General features: G+C 49.3%; 1 long non-coding RNA gene across 1 annotated transcript; it reads left to right on the forward strand.

Moving 5' to 3' along the window:
- The first annotated feature begins 6,795 nt into the window (after positions 1 to 6,795).
- On the forward strand, positions 6,796 to 18,756 carry LOC104850557. The gene is made up of 3 exons (XR_777003.3): positions 6,796 to 6,942; positions 18,049 to 18,168; positions 18,713 to 18,756. It is a non-coding gene; the product is annotated as an uncharacterized LOC104850557 (long non-coding RNA).
- The last annotated feature ends 1,431 nt before the right edge of the window (positions 18,757 to 20,187 follow it).

Genomic DNA, 20,187 nt, shown 5'->3' on the forward strand with positions numbered 1-20,187 from the left:
TTTAAAATGCAATGAACATTTGAACAGCAAATTATTCGCTCTATTTAATATTCCCAACAGTCAGAAAGCTGGTGAACTGAGAGAGATTACTCAGGATGTAACCCAAAGAAGAAGAAGCCCAGTTAGGAGCCTAAACAGGAATGAGAAGGACCAGCACAGGTAGAAAGAGCCCCAGAAGGTGAGGAGAGAGAAGTAGGGTACAGCAGGGTGCCAAGACGCTCCCTGTTCCCCAAGCCGCACCAGTCTTCCCTGGGACCATGAGGGCACTCCAGCAGCAGTCCCACCAGCACACAGCAGCCCCTCCTGAAATGCCAAGAAACGTGGTTACCGAGACCCAAAACACTGGCTTTTCTCTTTATCGAATAAAGACGTTTACACAAAGAAGACTGGACCCTTAAGGTGTTTTCCCCCCAGTTACAGCCTGTGATTCGATTCTGCTCTCAAGCCTGAGGGAGCTGTGAGCATTTCATGCAGTGATGCTATGCAACCTGCCAGGGCCCCCTCGAGCAGCCCACCTGGACACCGGCATGCATTCAGGGAGCCAGAACACATGGCTTCAGCAGATGGTGATTCAAAGTTCTATAAACACTCGAATGGAAATATTCGGGGAAAGTAAGGATAGCTTGTTGCAGTGCTGGGCTCACACCCAAGGCCTCACATGCACTAGGCAAACTCTCTGCCACTGAGCTACTAGCGCTACTTGTACTACCCAAGGGAAACCTTCCACAAGCAGTGCATCACCTGCCTGCAGGAGAAGAAATTCTGTCACAGCTCTGCAGTCACCCTCATAGTCACAAGTCTCTAAGAACACACTCAGAAGGTAACTACTGCTTGAACACACTGTGCCCACAGGCTCTGCTCCCCAGCATCCCACAGCCTCTGGCCATCAGGATCAGGACGTGAACACAGAGTCTCTCTTTGCCCGGCCCTGAAGGTGTGCCACGGCCTCAATCCACAGGATAACCCTCGACGCACCTGTCACTCTCCTCTTCCAGGCAGGGATGGGGGTGTCTCTCAGGCCTGACAACAAAAACACACAACACACACACCCAACCAAGACTCCTCTCACCGAGTCACACTGGCTGCTTGGAGCTCAGAGGCACAGGAGTCCCCAGGGCTTTACCCCTGTGAGCACTTTGGGGCCCCACCAATCCCACCTTTCTCCGCCTCTCAGCATCTTCACCGACAAAGACAAAGGGGTGATCTGCTTGGGGGACCAGACTTAGCCAATAAAATACCGGAACCAGTTAACTCTGAGTGTCAGGTAAGCAGGGGGACGCATGGTAAGTAGGTGTCTTTGGCATCCTTTCAGCGCACAGCTCCAGTACTACAACAGCACCCACCACAGCAGACTCAGTGCAAAACTGGACTTACAGAGTCCAGAAAAGGTGAGCTTCTTGGGTGACTCTTCCCAGTCAGCAGTGTCCCCACAGCCTGTCCAAGGCACACATCCCGCATTTGAAACACCGATGACTATGAAACATCTTTCACCCAGATTGTTAAAGCCACGGCTTCCACCCTGCATGCTCTGGTGTCCCTGCCCCACACCTGCCCTGCTACGGTTCACCCTGCCTGGGTCCCACTGGCCTCCTACTTCTTGAATTGGCCAGAGCTGAGGAGCTGACACCCAGAGGGCAGAGAGGCATGGGCAACATAACAGCACAGTAGGATGCTCCCGGCCCACACACCACTCTCCAGCCAGGTCGAGGTCACCTGCTCCTGGCCCCTCATTGCCCCTTGAAAACTCTGATGGCTGTTTGGCCTAAACACACACACACTTTTCAAGTCCAGGAAAGGCAACCTACTCTTTGGTGGACACACACAGCAGCATCCCATGGCCCGTCTTGGGAGTCCCTGCAGGTACACAAATGGGACACCACTCAGCCAAGGGGCTACAATGAGACCTATGCTGAATGTGAAAAATAGGCTTTGCAACCAATGCAATAAATGAGGTGGTATAGGAGATACACAGAGAGTGCAGACAGCACTGTTTGCCAGAATATGCACAGACACAGCCCATGTCAAAAGATGGGGCATAGGGAAAGCTGGGGAAGGGGGACAGAGACTGGCCAGTGGGAAGAGCTACCCAGAGAGAGGTAAACATATTCTTGGATGACCAGGAACTGATTAAAAATCACATTTTAATGCATAGCTGGCCTGTCTGTCCAGAGCCCAGGGCTCCTTCACACTTCCTCTTCAGCAGAGTCCGCCAGAGCTTCCCTAACACTCACAGCCAACTTTGGGGGGTCCTCCCCAGCCCCAGGAGAAGCACATGGGTTGGGGGACCTGGTGTCCAGAGGCCAGGACCAGAGGGGGCTACACCACTTGAGGCTGGGCTGACGGCTTTACTTTCTCATCTGGGAAGTATGCGTCTAACTGCTGGATACTCTGCAGACTGCCCGCCCCCCGCCACCCCAGTGTCCCTCTCAAGATCATCCTTGGTGGGATGGGAACCAAGTTCCTACAATCACTGATGACCAGCCAGGAGGGAGCATTACCATCATTAAATATCAAGTGTAACTTTCACTTGTCAAATGGTCCAGTGTGCGATGTGCCGGGGTGGGTTGCACTCTTCCCCTGTTCTACTCAGAGGCATCTGCACTTCAAATCCCCTCTCCTGGGTTGGCATCACCAGATGATGGCAGGTTTCCCACCCATGGTATCTGCTGCCCAGTGCCCCAACTGGGTGCTTACTGAGCAAGAATGAAATGCAGTCGCTGGCCATCAAGGTCTATGAGGGCCAGCTGAGTTACAGGGGTTTCCTGCAGGGGCCCTGGAGAACTCTGCCTGTCTGGATGCCCAGAGAAGGATGGCACTGGGCCAAAGCGCTCCACTGGAGAGAGAAGGATCTGAAAACTTGGGGAGCCGAGGAAAAGAACTTTTGGAATCCCTTAGTCTTGGCTGTGGGACAGTTCCTCATGGGGTCTTAGAAAGGGAGGCATAAAGAATCCAAGGGTGCAGGGGTAATGGATGAAACAAACTTAAGCAGCATGGAGCCCATGCACAGGGCCTTGCAGTCTAGGGGAATAGCCACCCAGCCTGAGCCAGCACATGGTGTCTTCCTGATAGATCCTAAATCACTCCACCATGCCATCCAGGTCCCCACTGCTTCCTGCCTACAGGAGTCTTAGGGCTCTGTACTCTCCACCCCAGCTCTCCCCTCAGGGACGCCACCTCCAAGCCTGGTGGCCTGAGTGCCTGCAGAGTCTCAGCAACTCAGCTTCAGTGCAGGGTCCTTCTAGGAGCACAGAGGAACTAAGATCAAAGCCCCAGCCAGCTGTCCCTGTTGCTCAGCCAGACCCCTTGGCCAGGACAAGCACCCTGCTTCTTTAAGACTTAACTCTGAGTGAGGCAGAGTTTGCCTGACTCCATCCGGGAACGCAAGCTCATTTGCCTGTACCTGAGGTCTTCCTGGGAGGGAGAGAAAGAGGAAAGGAGCCAGGAAAGCTGGCTTGCAGCCCCTCAGCCTCTCCTCCTGCCCCACCTGCCCAGCCTCCAAGGCTCTGGCAGCCCACTCTCCCACCAGGACAAAACTGGCCAGCCACAGAAGCCATCCATACTCACAAAGTGGAGGTTGCCAGGCAGTACCCAGTGGGACGTGGGCCTGCATCTCGGCAGCTCCACTTCATCTGTTCAGAGAGTGGCTCAGGAGGGTCTGCATAGACTGAGTGACTAAGGCTGCTGCCCTGGTATCCACCAGGCAGGCTGTGTTCCTCCAGCTGTGCCGGGTGATGTGCAGCTTCTGCTGAGCTGTGCACTCAGGGCACGCTGACCAATATAGTACCGAGAGACCTCCCAGACCTCCTCCTGCCCCAGGACCATGCCAAGTTGTCCTCCTGAACTGAAGCAGCTTGCAGGATGCCACCTCTCAACCTGGCCTGCCTGATACCCCCTAACACAGCACAGAGGAAAAGAGGGGCCACCTCTGCATGCAGTGGAGCCTAAGGACAGTTCACACAAAAGAATGACAGTGGGAACACAAGTGCCTGGCGGCGGGGACTGGCAGAATTCAGACTGAGCTGAGGAACCAAACCTGAACTGTTGTGGCCTTTCTGTACCAGTGAACCAGGGGTAAAACTGGCACGACTACAACACTTGTAATTAGCTTGCCCTGCTGAAATCGAGACAGTGGATTAACAACAAGATGCCAGCATTTGTTTCAAGATCCACCTCAGGCCAGGTCTAGAGTCCAGGTCTAGTGTCCACAGGGAACCCCAAGAGCAAGGCATCCCTGGTTGTGCACACAGTCAGCTGTGAACCAGCTAGGTGCACATACACATCTATACAGGACACATCCTGGGCACGCACAGCCACATTTAGCCTTGTCCCAAAAACTGCACCTCCTGGGTTGTGCACAGCACACTCAAAAATAACCATGCACAGGGCATTCCAGGCTTTGTGTCAGAGAATGGTCATACAAGGAACAGTTTCTGTGTCCCCCAAATCCTAAATGTCTCAGGGCTCACATTCAATTTTCAGAAATTCTTTATGGTCATTCCTGTCAGTCGTGGTGACATATTCCTGTAATCCTAGCACTTGGGAGGCTGAGGCAGGAGGATCACCATGAGTTCAAGGCCAGCCTGAGCGACACAGTGAGTTGAAGGGCAACTTGAACTATAGAGTGAGATTGTGTCTCAAAAGACCAAAAAAAAAGAAAAAAGAAAAGGAAAAATAATCTTTATTTTCATTCCTAAAGAAGAGGTCCTAGGGCTGGGGATTTAGCTCACTGGTTCGGTGGCCTGCCTCACAAGCACAAGGACCCAAGTTCGATACCAGGTACCACAAAAAAAAAAAAAAAAAAAAAAAAAAAAAGAGAGAGAGAGAGATCCTAGTGAACGTGGCTGCTCATATTTTGGTCTTAAGTTACCTTACTTCCTACTTCCAAGTGGAATATCTATACATAATTGTTTCACATTTGTAAATATCCAAGAACCAATCTTGCATCAATCATTTAGCATAAACAATATTCAAATATCTCTAATTGTTTAGTATCTATAAGCATCTGAGTACCAGTAAATGATTATTTAATATCTGCAAGTTCCCAAGCACCTGTAAGTAATCATTTAGCATCTGAAACTATCCAAGTTATCTGTAAGCAACTCAGCATCTGTAAGTATTTGAGTAACCATTTAGCATCTATAATTTTCAAATATCTATAAGTAACTGTTTAGTATCTGTAAGTACCTAAATACCTATAAATAATGTAAGTTACCAAGTACCTCACTTAGCATCTCTAAATATCCAAGTACAGTACCTGTAAGCAATCATTTAGTATCTAAAAAGCCCTTTTAAGTAATTATTTAGCCAGTTAAGTATTCAAGTATTTCTAAGTAATCATTTAGTATTTCCAAGTACCCGAGCATATGTATGTAATCTTCTGGTATCTCTAAGTACCTGGGTATCTTTTAGAAATCATTTAGCATCTATAAGCAGCTATCAGTACCCTTTTAAAGTATTTCCAGAACAGAATGGACCTGCTGGTCTGTGTCCTGGCATGTATGGTAAGCTGGTGTCCACTGGGCTTGTCCCCAAAGGCCTGCCAGGTATGGCACAAGGTTCCTGCTTGCTCTCCCTGTGTCCTAATAGGAGCAGCAGTGGGACCTCGGCTGTTGGTCAGTGGGAAGGGATGGTCACAACATGCCACCTGGGTCAGCCAGAGGTCAGGACGGCCTCTACAGCTAGCCATGCACTTGAGTCCCCACCTGGAGTGGACACTTGGGGCAAGCAAATTAGCTGGTGATAGGATGGCACTGTGCTTCAGGGCACAGTTGTCACTGCCTGTAGGGCCTGACCCCAGAATCTGGGAATGAGACCCCACCCAAAGAAAGACAGGGGTTGAAAGCTGACCAAACTCCTTTGGACTGAAATCCACCTGCAACCCCCAGGAACCCTTGGGTGGTTCTGGCCAAGGCCAGGTAATGTGCATTAGGGTAGTGAGGTCACAAAGGGTACCAAGGTGTGAGGACAGCCTACTCCATCTGAGCCTTCGGGATCAAGAGGCCTGAGGCCAGCTGGGTTTGGTGGTACAGGTCTATAATCCCAGCACTCAAGAAGCTGAGGCAGGAGGATTGTGAGTTTGAAGCCAGCCTGGGCTACACAGCAAAACTAAGGCTCAAAAGAACAAAAATAAAAGAACAATCCAAGAGGCTTAGGGCCAGCAGCTGTGGAACAAGGAGGGCTATTTAAATCCCAGTGCCTATAAAACTCATTGTCCATAAAAATCTGTCAAGAAGGAGGCCACTAAACTCTGACAACCCTGTTTCATCCCTACCTTATTTCTAGCTCTACAAGTAACACCAGAGGCCTGAAAACTAGCTGGAATGTATCAAAAAGTATAAAAGCAATAGGAAAAAATAAACTTCACCTTTACTTTTTAAATTTTCCAGCATATTTTTATTTTGACTAATATCAGCTCTCACATTAAGCACACAGGGTTTCATTTAACAATGCATCACAAACACTTCCCCTTGTCATTAAGATCTGCTGTAAACACCATCGTTGATGAGTGCATCATTTCCTATTGTGTGTGTACACTGTCATTTACTTAATCATCCCCTCAGCACTATCATTCAACTGTGTAGGATTCTTGATATATTCAATGAGTATATTCAACTCATTGATATATTCAATGAATATTCAAACTGCCTCTGTCTGTACTTTTAAACTGGCTCTGTGAGTCTTCACCAGATACTCCAGATAAAGGGCAAGGTCCCTTTAAAACTCAGAAGCAGGTTTCAGAGCATCTACTCCAGTGGTTTCTAAGGAAACCAATTGTATGCAGATGTACAGCAAATATCTCTTCCCTTCCGGAAGCTCTGGGAAATACAGCCTTCTACATTTCTGAGTAAACCCCTCAGAGACAGAAGACAAATCCGACCAGACCAGCGAGCCAATGCTGCCCCAGGTCCTATTAGCAGAGATAGAGATTCCAGACCAAGGGAGGTAAGACCTCTGTCTTCAGCTTGGCCAGGAGTTAGGGAAGGGGGACAGTTCAGGAATAAAAGGTGGCAGTCAGAGGTGCCTCCTGACAACTGTGACACAGGACCCACTTACACACTTGTTAAGCCTGATAACCCCCTTGCCAGAATATTCTAGCATCTGTTCTTTGACTTTTTTTTTTTTAAAGCTACAAAGAAACAAGAAAAGCAGAGACTAAGAAAAAGAAACTGGGACAGGCAAAAGCAGCTTGAGCCACCCTCTCTGGGCTCTACAAGGTCCCTGCACTGATTCCCTGAGGGCAGGGTTGCAGAACAGGGGCTGAGCAGAGACAGCTATGATCTTCCAGGGCACGGTGAGGCCATGGCACCAGGTGGGGCCTCTCTAGCAACACAGCAAGGACAGCTAGAAGACAGTCCAGGCCCTCTCACCTTGGTGACATTCACCACAACTCTCTCAGCTGCTTACAGTGACACTGATCTCATCTAAGAGACAGGGACATGACGCAGCCTTGCTCACAGGACAGGCAACAGGTGGCAGGCACCTCAGGCACAGCTTGCGGAACTGTGCCCACAGGTGGACAGACAGTGAGATGGCAGCGCAGTTCTGCTCGTAAAAGAGCCTCTGAACACAGCCGGCAAAAACCCCCACCAAGCAACCATGAGAATTAGGTCTCGCTCTTAACTTCCTCCCAGCCACCTTGGGATTTCAGGAACTACCTGAGGAACCCTCTCCCAAGTAAATGGTCAAAACCTCAGATTGCCAAGTGTTCCTGGGTGAACTTCACTGAGTGCCCACTGCTGAGTAACTGAGCAGTACATGTGGCAGAGATGGGGTCAGGAATACTACTCCCCTATTGAGTGGGTAAACTACTGGACCAGGACTTTTGTGACCACGTTGCACTACCCACCCTCTACTCCCATGATCTTTCCTGCAGGCCGCCCAGGAGACTGAGAAGGAAGCCTCAGGAATCCTGCAACCCCAGCAGTTCAGGAACCAAGGGCCACCCCTGGCAAGGCACACATGGGGTGCCCACTGAAGCCACCTGTACTGCCACCCATCACATAAAGTAGAAGGACTGGGGGCTTCCATGAACAGGGACCTTTCTTGTTGACTCAGGTAAGGGGTGAAGCTGAGGCCAAGAAGAACCCAAAGACCTCCAAGTAAGGAGCTGGACACGCAGATGCACAGAGACCACGGTGTGTGGGAAAGGGACACAGAGCAGGCTGGGGAAGGTCCCGCTGAGTGTGTCATCCTCACACCCAGAACCCCAGGCCGCTGTGATCAGAAGCTGGACAAGGTGCATGCTGTTTGAGAGGGCATCTGGGAGTGAAGAGTGAGGCTGGCAATAGAAGGCACCCCACATTCAGACAGATGCAGGAAGCTAAGGCTGGCCCACTCCAAGGACGCCATCCACACGGCACTGCATGGCTTTGGGGCCTTCTCCGAATGGAAGATGAATTCATGACAGTGATTTCCTTCAGAGAAAAGTGATACAAAAGAAAAAGAACACTAGGGCAGGAGGGGAGGCAAGGGCTTTGGCCCCTACCTGCCGCTAACTTGCTGTGCAGCCTCAGTTTCCCATTTGTGAAAAGAGGGCTTTGGACCTAATGCTCCTTGAGATCCCAGAGATCCCCCCAGGTCACACATTCTATTCAGAGGAAGTGCAGAGAAGGTAGAAGCCCTAGAAGCAACAGCACAGGAAACCTCACAAAGGAGGGCTTCATCCAAACCCAGCTGTTCTCCCAGATGAGATGTCAAAGATCCATGTGAACGATTCTCTCCTTTCCAAAGAGTTCTCTAAAATTTAATAATATGTGATTGAGATCTAGAAGAAACTGTGTACAGGAGAAAGCACAGTCACACCCCCACACCCACCCACAGTCTTACAGCCATGGTAAGGACCACACAATGCCAGTGTGGACTGTGACTAGGGACCCACATCCCAGCAGACTGCATGCAGGCACATGTCACAAGGCACCACAGCTGGTCACCACAATTGTCAGCCAAGTGCTGCTGGATCCTCCCATGGTCGTAGCTGTCTGCCAACCTGGGCTGGGGAGCCCAGACATCTGGCAAGAAGCGGAAAGAAGTAGAAAGTATAAAGTAATACTCTCAGATTTGACCAGTGCTGCTCTTAAAAGTCTAAGAAGCCACAATGCTACCTAAAGGGACCAGGAGACATGAGGACAGATGTGTGGCCTTCAGGATAGGACTCGGACAGGGAAAGATCTGCTGTGGCCACCAGCAAGCCCAAAGCCACAGGGTGATGATGGGCGCCAGCTCCTACTGCGGTGATGTGAACATCTGCAGAATCTGGGCCAGGAGTGTGAGGAGACTCTGCAGGGCATTTACAACTTTTCTGTAACTAATCCTAAACTCAAGTGCATTAGAGGGCTGGGGATTTAGCTCAGTGATTCCACCACCTGCCTTGCAAGCACAAGGACATGAGTTTGATCTCCAGTAGTGAAAAAAAAAAAAAAAAAAAAAGAAGTACTTTAGAGGTAGGAGGCTAAGGCAAGCGAATGGCAATTTTGAGCTCAGCCTGGGTAACTAAGTAACTTAACAAAACCCTGTCACAAACAAGAATTTTTTCTTTTAAAGGGCTGGGGATGTGGTTCAGTGGGATTCAATCCCCAGCACGGCCCAAAAAGAAAGTATAGGAGGAGGGACAAAGGAATTTTGATCTCACAGCAGGAATCAAACAAGGAAGGGAAGGATAACACTGAGCCAACAGGTATGAGGCAGCTGGTCCTGCAGGAGCAGGGGCAGGGGACATAGAGAGCGGGAAGGGAGAACAGGAAGGAATCTGAGACTCATCAGGATTCCCTCCTCATGTGACTTCTCAGACTGAACCTGCTTGTCCTGACCATTGACAGAATCCTACATTTCCAGGGATGAGGGATTTAGACATTAGCGAAACACTGTTTTTCACCTTCCAGGTTAAAGTGACAAAAATCAAAAAAGGTTCGGCTGCCCAGTACAGTATATACAGGAATCAGTGTGACCTGTCTGACAACCTTAAAATCTGCAATGCTGTGTATCCTTGGATCCAGCAACTTTGCCTCTTGGAACCTACCCAGTCGGAATGCTTGCATAAGTACATGAAAATGCACAGGCCAGGAGCTCCAGTGTGCAGTGTTACAGTGGCTCAAAACAAGAAAGGAGCTCCAAGCCCCTGTACCCCATAGCATCCTGGCTGGAACATAACTGGGCACAGGACAGAGGGCACCACCCAGTGTCACCGGCAGTGTCTTATTCACAGAACACCTGTTGGTGTGAGGAAAGGGGTTGGGGTAGTTGTCAAAATGGAGGGCATCTCTGAAGTTGGTTCCAGGGAGAAGGATGAGAACAGGGGAGAGGTACCATGGATGCTTTCATTCTCTCTCCTCTCCATTTTCTTTTTAGCCATATGCAAAACAATTCAATCAAAATGTTCCAAAAAAGCTGCGCACTGTAATACACACCTGTAGTCACAGATACTTGAGAAGATGAGGTAGAGGATCTCAAGTCTGGGGCCACCCTGGACAACTTGGAAAGACCCTGATCTAGCACAGCCGTCCTTTCCCTAGACAGCATTCTTTCGGATGCCAGTTTCAATTATTAGAAAGTTTCTCAAAATGAACCCAAATCCGCCTGACTTATAGCTCCCTTCTCCCAGCTGTAATTTCACACTTGGTTCTTTCCCAGCTCTGCAGTTGAGTCAGCTGCTTCTCTAAAGAGCTGGAAGAAGGAGCCACATCAGGACAGGACAAGGCAAGGAACTCAGGTCCTTAGAGCTCCAGTCCCACCCCAGGAATAGCTCAAAGCAGGAGAGAGATATGGAGCGGCCCCCACACTGGCTCTAGAACACGTGACTGCCACAGGCACCCAGGCCATGATGCAAGTACCACCAAGGAGATCACCGGCCCCAATGATTTGCCTCCTTCACCCCCTCCAGACCTCATGAGCAGCTCAGACAGCAAAAGGCCAAAGTGAAGCCAAGCGTCCCTGGCAGGCAGGAGCCCAGGCTGCTGAGGGGACTAGAGAGGCCAGTGGGCAGCACAGGGAGGAAATAGGCACAGGATACACCAGGGGTCAGCTACACAAACACAGACTGGGATAAGAGGGTCATTCAGCAATACTGTGCTATGACAGCCTGAAAAGCAAGGGCAGCCTCTGTCTCTACACTCAGACCTTAGAGCAGGAACAGTACCTGGTAGGTTCAGACCTCCCACCAGGCAGGCAGGGTGACAGCACAGGACACCCTCTTGCACATCCACCAGAGCTCCATCACCCTCACCTAGAGTCCCCTGACCCTCACCCCAGGGCTTCCCACTCCTCTTCTTGAAGCTGGTCTCCGGTCTCTCTTCACCTTGCCCTACTACCCATGCCCCACAGCACAGTGAGAGATCTCTGTAAAATGCAAACTGTAGAATGTTGTGTCCCTCCATCCTGTAACCTTACTGCAGGCTCCCACCTATAGCCGACAAATGAGGTGCCTCCCCCCAGCATGTACAGAGCACCAGATACCACCCCACACACACAGAGCACACTCAGGGTCACCTCCCCGATCCCCTAGCACAGCACAGACTTGTAAATAGCTGGCAACAAAGGCTGTGCTTGCCCAATGGGACTACCACTGCCCAAGCCACAGTCTCCCAGGGAGGCTGTTGCAGGTATTCATTATCTAAGGGTACAGGAGCTCTGCTGCCTTCACTGCTGATGCGTCTCAGTGGCTAGCACAGAGCCTGGCACCCCAGGGAGCTCAGGAAATATGGCCAGCTGGACAGACAAACAGATAGGTGCAGAGCTCCGTCACCGCATGCCTGCGACTTCCAGGGCAATGCAAGATGCCCCCGCCCTTCTGAGACTTGGGGATCCTTCATGTGAGACGCACGGCCACCAAGCACAGACAGGAGTGGCACGAAAGTCTCACAGACTGTCCACATAGCCAGATCTTTGGCTGGAGAAAGGCATGAGGGCCTCATTATTGGCAGAGCCCTACCTGGCTGCCAGCCCTCCCTTATCTGCTGTCTCCAGAGTAGAATCAGGTCCAAGGCAAACCAGGAGGTGCTGCTAGGCCTGGGTGCCCAGTGCTACATGAAATCCCCAGGCAGAAAATGCTCCTCTGGTGTGGGTCTAATGGCAGGACAGAGGTCAGCACAGTTCTGTCCGCTTTCAGGACTGATGCCACATGTTCACACGGTGACTTATTTAGCAGCTCCATGTAAGAGGCAGAGGGGACCTCACACTGCCTAGTGAGACTGCGTGAGCTACTGCACATGTGGCTTTCAGGTTTTCACGTCCCCCTGGACATGGGAGCTCCCTCAACCTCTTCCAAACCACTTCCTCAGCTACATTCATCTGGGAAGTAGAACAACTCAGGCTTCAGTTTCCAGATCATCACAGGGTACCAAGGGTCTCAGGACTCCAGCTCTGCCTGCCCTGTAGGAAAATGGGGCCTAAATCCCCAGGTCAGTGTGCACCCTTGCTCAAGTTATGTCAATCCGTCCAGAGGCAAGGGGCGGGGCTGGCAAGGAAAGGCCTCATGCCCATCAGCATAGCCTTTACCCCAGCCCCCTGTTCCCAGGAAGCACTTCCAGACTGCCCTCCCAGCATGCCCAGGCCTTCCCAGGTCTGTCTTGATGAGGTGTCCAAAGGAGAATCGGGCACAAAGTCACATAAGTCCTACAGGGGTCTAAACTGCTAGCTGCAGTCAGGACTGATGCCACAAGTCCTAGGGAGACACTCTGCTTGGAGGGAGAGCTGAGGTCTGGTTCTATGCCTGAGACAGGCCATCTTGGGGCAGGCACATCAGCCTCTAACCTAGACCCTGGACACAGAATACTCTCCAAGCCCAAGCCAACCTCATGTGTGTCCAGTATCATGCACTTGTGCCCAGCCTGTGATGTGCCAGGTACAAGACGCACAAGGTTATCTGTGCTCTTTCAGGGCCACTGCATGCCGTGAGGATCATAAGATGGTGGCCCCAGGTAGGGAACTCAGCCCTGGCATGCATAGCCAGAGACTAAATGCCCAAGCTTCCTGAGGACAAAGCCCAATGTGGCACCTGGCTCTGCCAACAGCCTGCACCAGTCCTCAGCAGCTCCTTAGGGTTGCCTCTATGGCCCCTGTGAGGCACAAGGCCGGCATCTTAGCCAGCCAGATGCAGCATGGCTGCCACCCCGTCATTCCCCTTAGCATTCCATGCTCATTCACCAGCCCTCCAGCCCCTCAGGGTTGTGTGTCCTTTGAAGAGGCAGCCAGTCATTCTTATTGATAGGAGGCACTGTTGGGGGTGGGGGACAACCCTGCTGCACATCCAGGCTCTGCAATGCCTCGGTGCCTCAGCAAGCTGGGTCTCCCAGCTCAGGGGTGCATGACAGCGGGAAGCCCATGCACTGCCCATGTGCAGCAGCCCGCATTGCTCCAAGGCTGTGTTCACTGTCCCCACTCCAACCATCAGGGGCCATGGGCTCACCCGCAAAACTTCAGCCACAAAGTCAGCACTCAGAGAGGTTGGCAGTCAGAGGAAGGAGATGTGATCTATGTGGGAATCCCCATGCACTGCAGGAGAACAGTCCCACGTGTGTACAAAAAATGCCCAGCCCTGCATCTAACACAGAGATTCAATAAATGTTCATGGTTAAAAAGGAAGGCAGAGCCAGGGTTTTAGCTCAGTGGTGCCACCACCTGCCTCACAAGTGCAAGGTCCTAAATTCGACCCCCAGTACAAAAAAAAAAAGAAAAAAGACAGTGGCTCTGCAGATGTGCAGGTGTACACTAGCTGGGCACGTGACACCAGGTGTGCACAGCATACATGTATGAGCACTGCGAATATGTCAGGGGCAGGCAGCACACTGTGTGTGCATGGTTCTGGAGATCCAGTTACCACAGGTCAGCAGTAATTGCTAAGAAATAAAAGCATCAGCAATGGCTCCATGGTGGTACCCTTGCCTAGCATGTGCACAGCCCCAGGTTCAATCCACAGCAAAATAAATACATACACACCCAACAGCAATGAATAATCCAGAAAAGAAATTACCAAAACAGTTCCACTTCTGATAGCATCCCTCCTCAAAAAACAAAGCAAAACAAATTAAAAACTTGGAATAAACTTAACCAAGAAGGTGAAAGACTCAGACATAAAAACAACACATTAAAGAGGACATACATAAATGGAGAGATGTTCCACGTTCATGGGTCAGAAGACAACACTGGTAAGATGGCAATACCAGCTCCTACAGATTCAATGCAATCCCGCCAAAATTCCAGTAGTTTTATTTCTCTTTCAGAAATGTAGCAGCCAGTCCTCAAATTCTCACAGAATTAGAATGTGCCCCCAAAAGCCAAAATAATCTTACAAGAGAGAAACAATATCAAAGGGCTCACACTTCCTGATTTCAAACTTAGTACAAACCTGTAGTACCCAAAACAGCATGCTACTGGTATAAGGACAAACACATAGATAGATGGCACAGAATTGAGAGTTCAGAAATAAACCTTTGTGGGCCAGGGGTTTAGCTCAGTGGTTCAGCCGCCTGCCTCAGAAGCTCAAGGTCCAGAGTTCAATCCCCAGTTTCAAAAAAAATTTAAAAATTAAAAAAAAAAAAACTTTGTAAGTATGGCCAAATGATTTTCAACAGTGGTGCCAAGAGCATTCCAGGAAAAAAGAACAGTCCTTGGGCCAGGGATTTAGCTCAGTGGTTCTGCCACCTGCCATGCAAGCACAAGGACCCAAGGTTGATCCCCAGTACCAAAAAATAAATAAATAAATAAAGAACAGTCCTCAACAAATGTTGCTGGGACAACTCAACATCCACATACAAAAGAATGAATCTGGAGCCGGGCATGGTGGTGTACACTTGGGAAGCTGAGGCAGGAAAATCACAGTGAGTTCAAGGCCAACCTGGGCTACATAGTAAATTCAAGGCAAGCCTGAACTACATAGTGAGATCTGGTCTCCAAATATCCCAAATAAATAAATACATACATAAAAATTAAATACAAAACTCTTAAAAGAAAGCATAAAGTGGTGCTGCTGCCTGCCTTATAAGCATAAGGTCTGGAGTTTGATCCCAGTACCAAAAAAAAAAAAAAAAAAAACCAACCAAAAAGCATAAAGATGACTTCAAAATCCTGGATCTGTTAATGGATTACTAGATGTGACACCGAACATAGAAGCAGCAAAGGAAAAAATAAACTGAAACTTGTCAAATTTTAAAACTTTTTCCTCATCAATAGACATGAACGAGAAAGTGAAAAGAGTAATTACAAATCATGTTATCTAGAATACTGCCTGTAATCTCAGCTACTCAGGAGGCTGAGTCAAGAGATTCTGAGTTCAAGTCCAGCCTGGGAAACTTCATGAGAACTTGTCTCAAAATGAAAAGGGTCTTGCAGTAAGGTCTGAATGGGTTAATCTTGTCTAATGTAAGTAAATGAGTCTATAGACTGTGATCTCCCCAAACTAAAAAGTACAGTACTTGAAATTGTGTCCTTTAGTATTGCAGTGTTGGTAAAGCATTAATATGCAGAAAATAAAGGAATTATACAGTAAAAAATAATAAAAAGGGTTCCTCAGTTCAATCTTTAGTCCAAAAAAAAAAAAGAGAGAGAGAGAAAGGGCCAAGTGGGCTGAGCATGTTTATCAGTGGTAGAGCACTTCTTAGCATGTGCAGGGCCCTGGGTTTGATCCCTAGCACTGAAGGAAGAAGAAAGAAAAAAAGACAGCAAATGTCAAAGGGCTTGAGAAGACATTTCTCTGAAGAAGATGCACAGGAATCACCAATAAGCACGTGAAAAGATGCTCAGTATCATTAATCATCAAGGAAATGACAGCAAAAACCACAGCGAAATACTCCTTCATAGTCACATCCACTAGGATGGATATAACAACAAAAAAAGGGTAATAACAAGGCTGAGGAGGATGAAGAGAACCGTGCAACTCTCGTGGAAAATTGTTGGTTATTCACAAAGTTAAATTTAGGGCTGGGGGTGCAGCATACATGGTTAGAAGCCCAAAAGAACTGACAACAGGTGTTCAACCAACGTTTGTGCACACAGTTCACAGCATCATTCACAACAACCTTAAGTGGAAGCAACTCAAAGGTACATCAACTAATGAATGGACAAACTGTGGCCTCCCTGTACAGTGGCGCAATATTCAGCCATAAAAATCAATGAGACACTAGCACATGCTACAATGTGGATGAATCTCAAAAACAGTATATGCTCAGTGAAAGAAGATTCAAAGGCTACATATTACATGTTTCTATATATGAAATAAGAAATCTCCCGAATAGCTCAACACTGGTGGTTGTCGGTGCAGGAGGGGAGGAGAGAAAGGGAATCACTGCTAGATGGGGAGAGGCTTTTCTCTGGAGTGATGAACACGTTTGGGACCAGAGAGAAATGAAGGCTGTACAACATCATGCATGCACTAAGTGCCACTAAACTGTATACCTTAAAGCAGTTAATTTTATGCTCTCTGAATTTCACCTCAATTTAAAGGAAGGACTGGGTTCTCCATTTGCTTGGACAGGCAGTACAAAGACCTTGAGTTCTCTCGGGCTTTGAGATGAAAGCCAGTCTGGCTGGAATTCTAAATATGTTTTTCTGTTTTCCCCCAACACTGAGGCAGGAGTGGGGGTGGGGTGGGAGAGGCCCTCAGGTAGGGTAGCCCACGGCCACCAAGTCACAAAGCTAGGAATGAAGGTCAGCAGAAGCAAGGAGACTGAAGAAGAAAAAGGCAGGAGGAAGGCAGGGATGGGAGCACCAGGATAAGAGGGACCCCGAGGAACTGAGATTGAGTGTGAGCTGCCGCAGGTGGCTGCTTGGAGAGAGAACCACGTCCATTTCTAGCACCACCTGTAGCCCTCCTTGCTAACATTCGTACCCATGTCACGTTGTCCTACATGGACACAAGTGGTTGTCAGCACCTGGTGTTTGTTCAGACCCTTTGAGCCCGATGACACAAGGCAGGCGCCACCTCCTCACTGCAACCTACTGCAGATGAGTGTGTCCACCTGCGACGGGTCAGAGCGCCCCTGCTGGAGTCGGGAGCCGGGCACATCACCAAGCCCTGTGACCCTCTACCCTGCTGCCCCTGGGTTGAGGCTGAGAATGGAGGTGACAAAATAACCCACTCTACCTCCCACTTGCAGTAGACACAGGAACTAAACAAGATGATGAGTGCACAATAACATCGAAGGTGTTAAACCTGCCTGAATGTCAGCTCCCGTATTATTATTAGTCACTCTCTGTAATCTCAAAAACTAATCGGCAGACTTTGTTTTACCCACACCCTGAATTTTAGGAGTCAGATTCTTCTAGCACACTCCAACACAGAACACTGTCTTTAGGCCCTCCCTGGCTCCCAAAACAAATCCCCTCATTCTCTTGAAATAGGGGCCAGATAAGTAGTGAGGTACTAGGACATGGCCAAAGACAAAAGGGCACCCATGCGTGGCAGGGTCGACACTGAGCATCTCAAGCCTCAGGCAGGATCTCAGGCCATCTGTGGCCACACCTGATGCCCAAATGGCCCCAAACAAATGTGGCTGCAATTCTGATGCTCACACCAAGCCCGTTTCTAGCTAAATATGCCTAATAAAAGCAAAGAGTCTGACGATAAAAAGAATCACACCAGTTGCTTCCTTCCAGGCACATTTCATTTGGAAAACAAGGTTTGACAGGAAGGTCTGCTTTGCCCTCTAGAAGCTGGCTAGGCATTCTTCCCACCTCCTCTAGAACTTTGAAAGCTCACATAGGCTAATTCCTTGTCTTAAAATAATTGATCATTATTTCTAAACATATTGCATTGCTGCCCCTCCCCAGCACTCACCATCTGGGTTTCTGATCACCCAGATTTTAGCACTAGCCAGGTGTGGTGGCGCATGCCTGTAATCCCAGCACTTGGGAGGCTGAGGCAGGAGGATCGCTGTGAGTTCGAGACCAGCCTGGGCTACACAGTGAGCTCCAGGGCAGTCTCAACTACATAGTGAGACTCTGTCTCAAAAAAACAGATTTTAGTGCTGGACCTGACCCCTGATCCTGACACCCACATTCCAATGTGGAACAACACAGCCAGCCACTGAGCATGACCACAGTCCTGCTCCACATCCCCAGGTGCCCCAAACGCAGGAGCTGAGGAGTGGATGGACACAGTCCTGATGGACATGGACACAAAGAGGGGAGCAGAACCCAAAGTGACACACAGACATACGGGCTCAGAGGGAGTTAGGCGAGGTAAGTTTTCCCCAATGTACCTTTCAAGCCTTCTCCAAATCTGACCACCTCCCCACCCCAGCCCCACCTCCACCTCCTGCTCTCCCCCGCCCCTTGAATGATAGCAGTCACACCCTGGCTGGCTCCCCATACTCACCCTTATTGCCCAGCTGTTGTCACAGCAACCATCAGGAACCTGCCAAAACTTCAGTCTGAGACAGACGTGGTGCCACACATCTGTAATCCCAGCTACTTGGGAGACTGAGGCTGGAGAATTAAAAGTTTAAAACTAGCCAGGATGGAACTGGGGATTTAGGTGCTGCCACCTGCCTCACAAGTGCAAGGTCCCAAGTTCGATCTCTGGTACCAAAAAAATAAAATAAAATAAAATAAAACTAGCCAGAGCAACTTAATGAGATCATAGCTCAATCAATCAAACAAACAAACAAACAAAAACTTCAGGCTTCTCCTGCCCCTCCTCGGGCCAGACCCCAAATCTGGCTCATGGCCCCAGATGAAATGAGTCCTGGCCACACCTACAGCTCCAATTTCTTTGGTCACACAGCTCTTACTACTCTTGTGACAAGACCCACCAGAGGGAGATGGAACTCTATCTGCAAGTCTGAATTCTTGCACAAGAAACCCCCTAAGAGGCAAGAGATCTGCCCAGCTATCCCCAGAGATCTCACTGCCATCTCCAAGACCCTAGTAAAATACTGAATACATATTTACTGAGAAATAAATGAAACTCTTGTCACCAAAATCACCTGCAAAGGGTTCAAACTCTTTCAAGTCAATTTTACTGATGTCTCTCTCTCACACACACACACACACACACACAAACACACACAAACCTCCCTTCAAATCCAATACAACAAGCACCTGAAAGAAGGCCAGAAAACTACAATTTAAGAATGTTGAGTTCATTACTAGAATCATTTGTATTTCCCAGAGATCAAAATCCTTCCCATCGAGTCAATAACAAGGTGCAAAGCCAGGCCTCCTAGGAAATAGGCAGGGGTATGGGGAATGGGGTCTGCTCTTGTCCACCGGATAGAAGACACAGGCACAAGGAGACTGCGGTGCTCGACCAAAGGACATCTGCACAGGAGTAAGATCCCTAAAATGAGAGGACAGAGCCCCAACACCTGAGCAGGGCCCCACATTCCTACCAAAAAGGGCAGGATTACAACTGGCCTCTAGCTGCCTCCTACCCCATCCTACCCAAAAATCTATCCCTTCTGAGTCAGAGCCCCAGTGCCCAGGCAGCATCACAGTTGATGCCAGTGAAGGCAGGCAGAGCTGACAAGGTGCCCAGCCCCAAGAGACCAGCCAAGACCATGACAGGGTCGGAGAAGGAAACCTGCAAGAACAGAGGGAAAAGGTGACTCAGGTACCATACACATGCTAGGGGACAGAAAGGAAGGTCTTCTTCCCCGCCCCCCTCAACCTAAGCCACTCCTTCCAAGGAATGCAAAGGGACCCCCCCACCCCCACACACACATCACAGCCCCTCCCGGTGGAGAGGTGTCCCCAGGAAAACACTGGGAGGGGTGCAATGGTGCTTGGTGCCCTGTGGAATGAACTCACCCTAGAAACCAGCCTGGGCCCTAGAAAGGGGCTGCTTCAATTAAGTTCTCGGCTGAGACTGCTTGCCAAGAGCAAAGGTGACACCACTGTGAGTCTAGGTGACTTGGGGACCCTCTCTCCAATTCTCCCCTAAACAGGGCTGCTGGAGAAATGGAAGGTGACTCCTTTAAGACAAACCGAGGCTTTTTACTTCAAGAGAAACTATGTTTGTTTTTACAGTTACTGTGTATGGCAAGTTACACTAATGTTCTATTTCAGGGAATGATACGAAGTTTCCTTTTAAAAGAAATATTCGCTAAAGACACAGGAGACTTAAATGCAACAGTGGGATCCTGGAAAAGGAAAAGGACACCAAGGGGGGACCTTGTAAAACCAATCTGAGTACATCAAGTCTGTACTTCAGTCAACAGTTCAAGTCTCTCTGTGGTTTTGATGCTGGCACCATGTTTT

This window comes from Fukomys damarensis, unplaced genomic scaffold, assembly GCF_012274545.1.
Source record: "Fukomys damarensis isolate Sample0158 unplaced genomic scaffold, DMR_v1.0_HiC HiC_scaffold_27, whole genome shotgun sequence".
In the NCBI taxonomy this organism is placed as follows: Eukaryota; Metazoa; Chordata; class Mammalia; order Rodentia; family Bathyergidae; genus Fukomys; species Fukomys damarensis.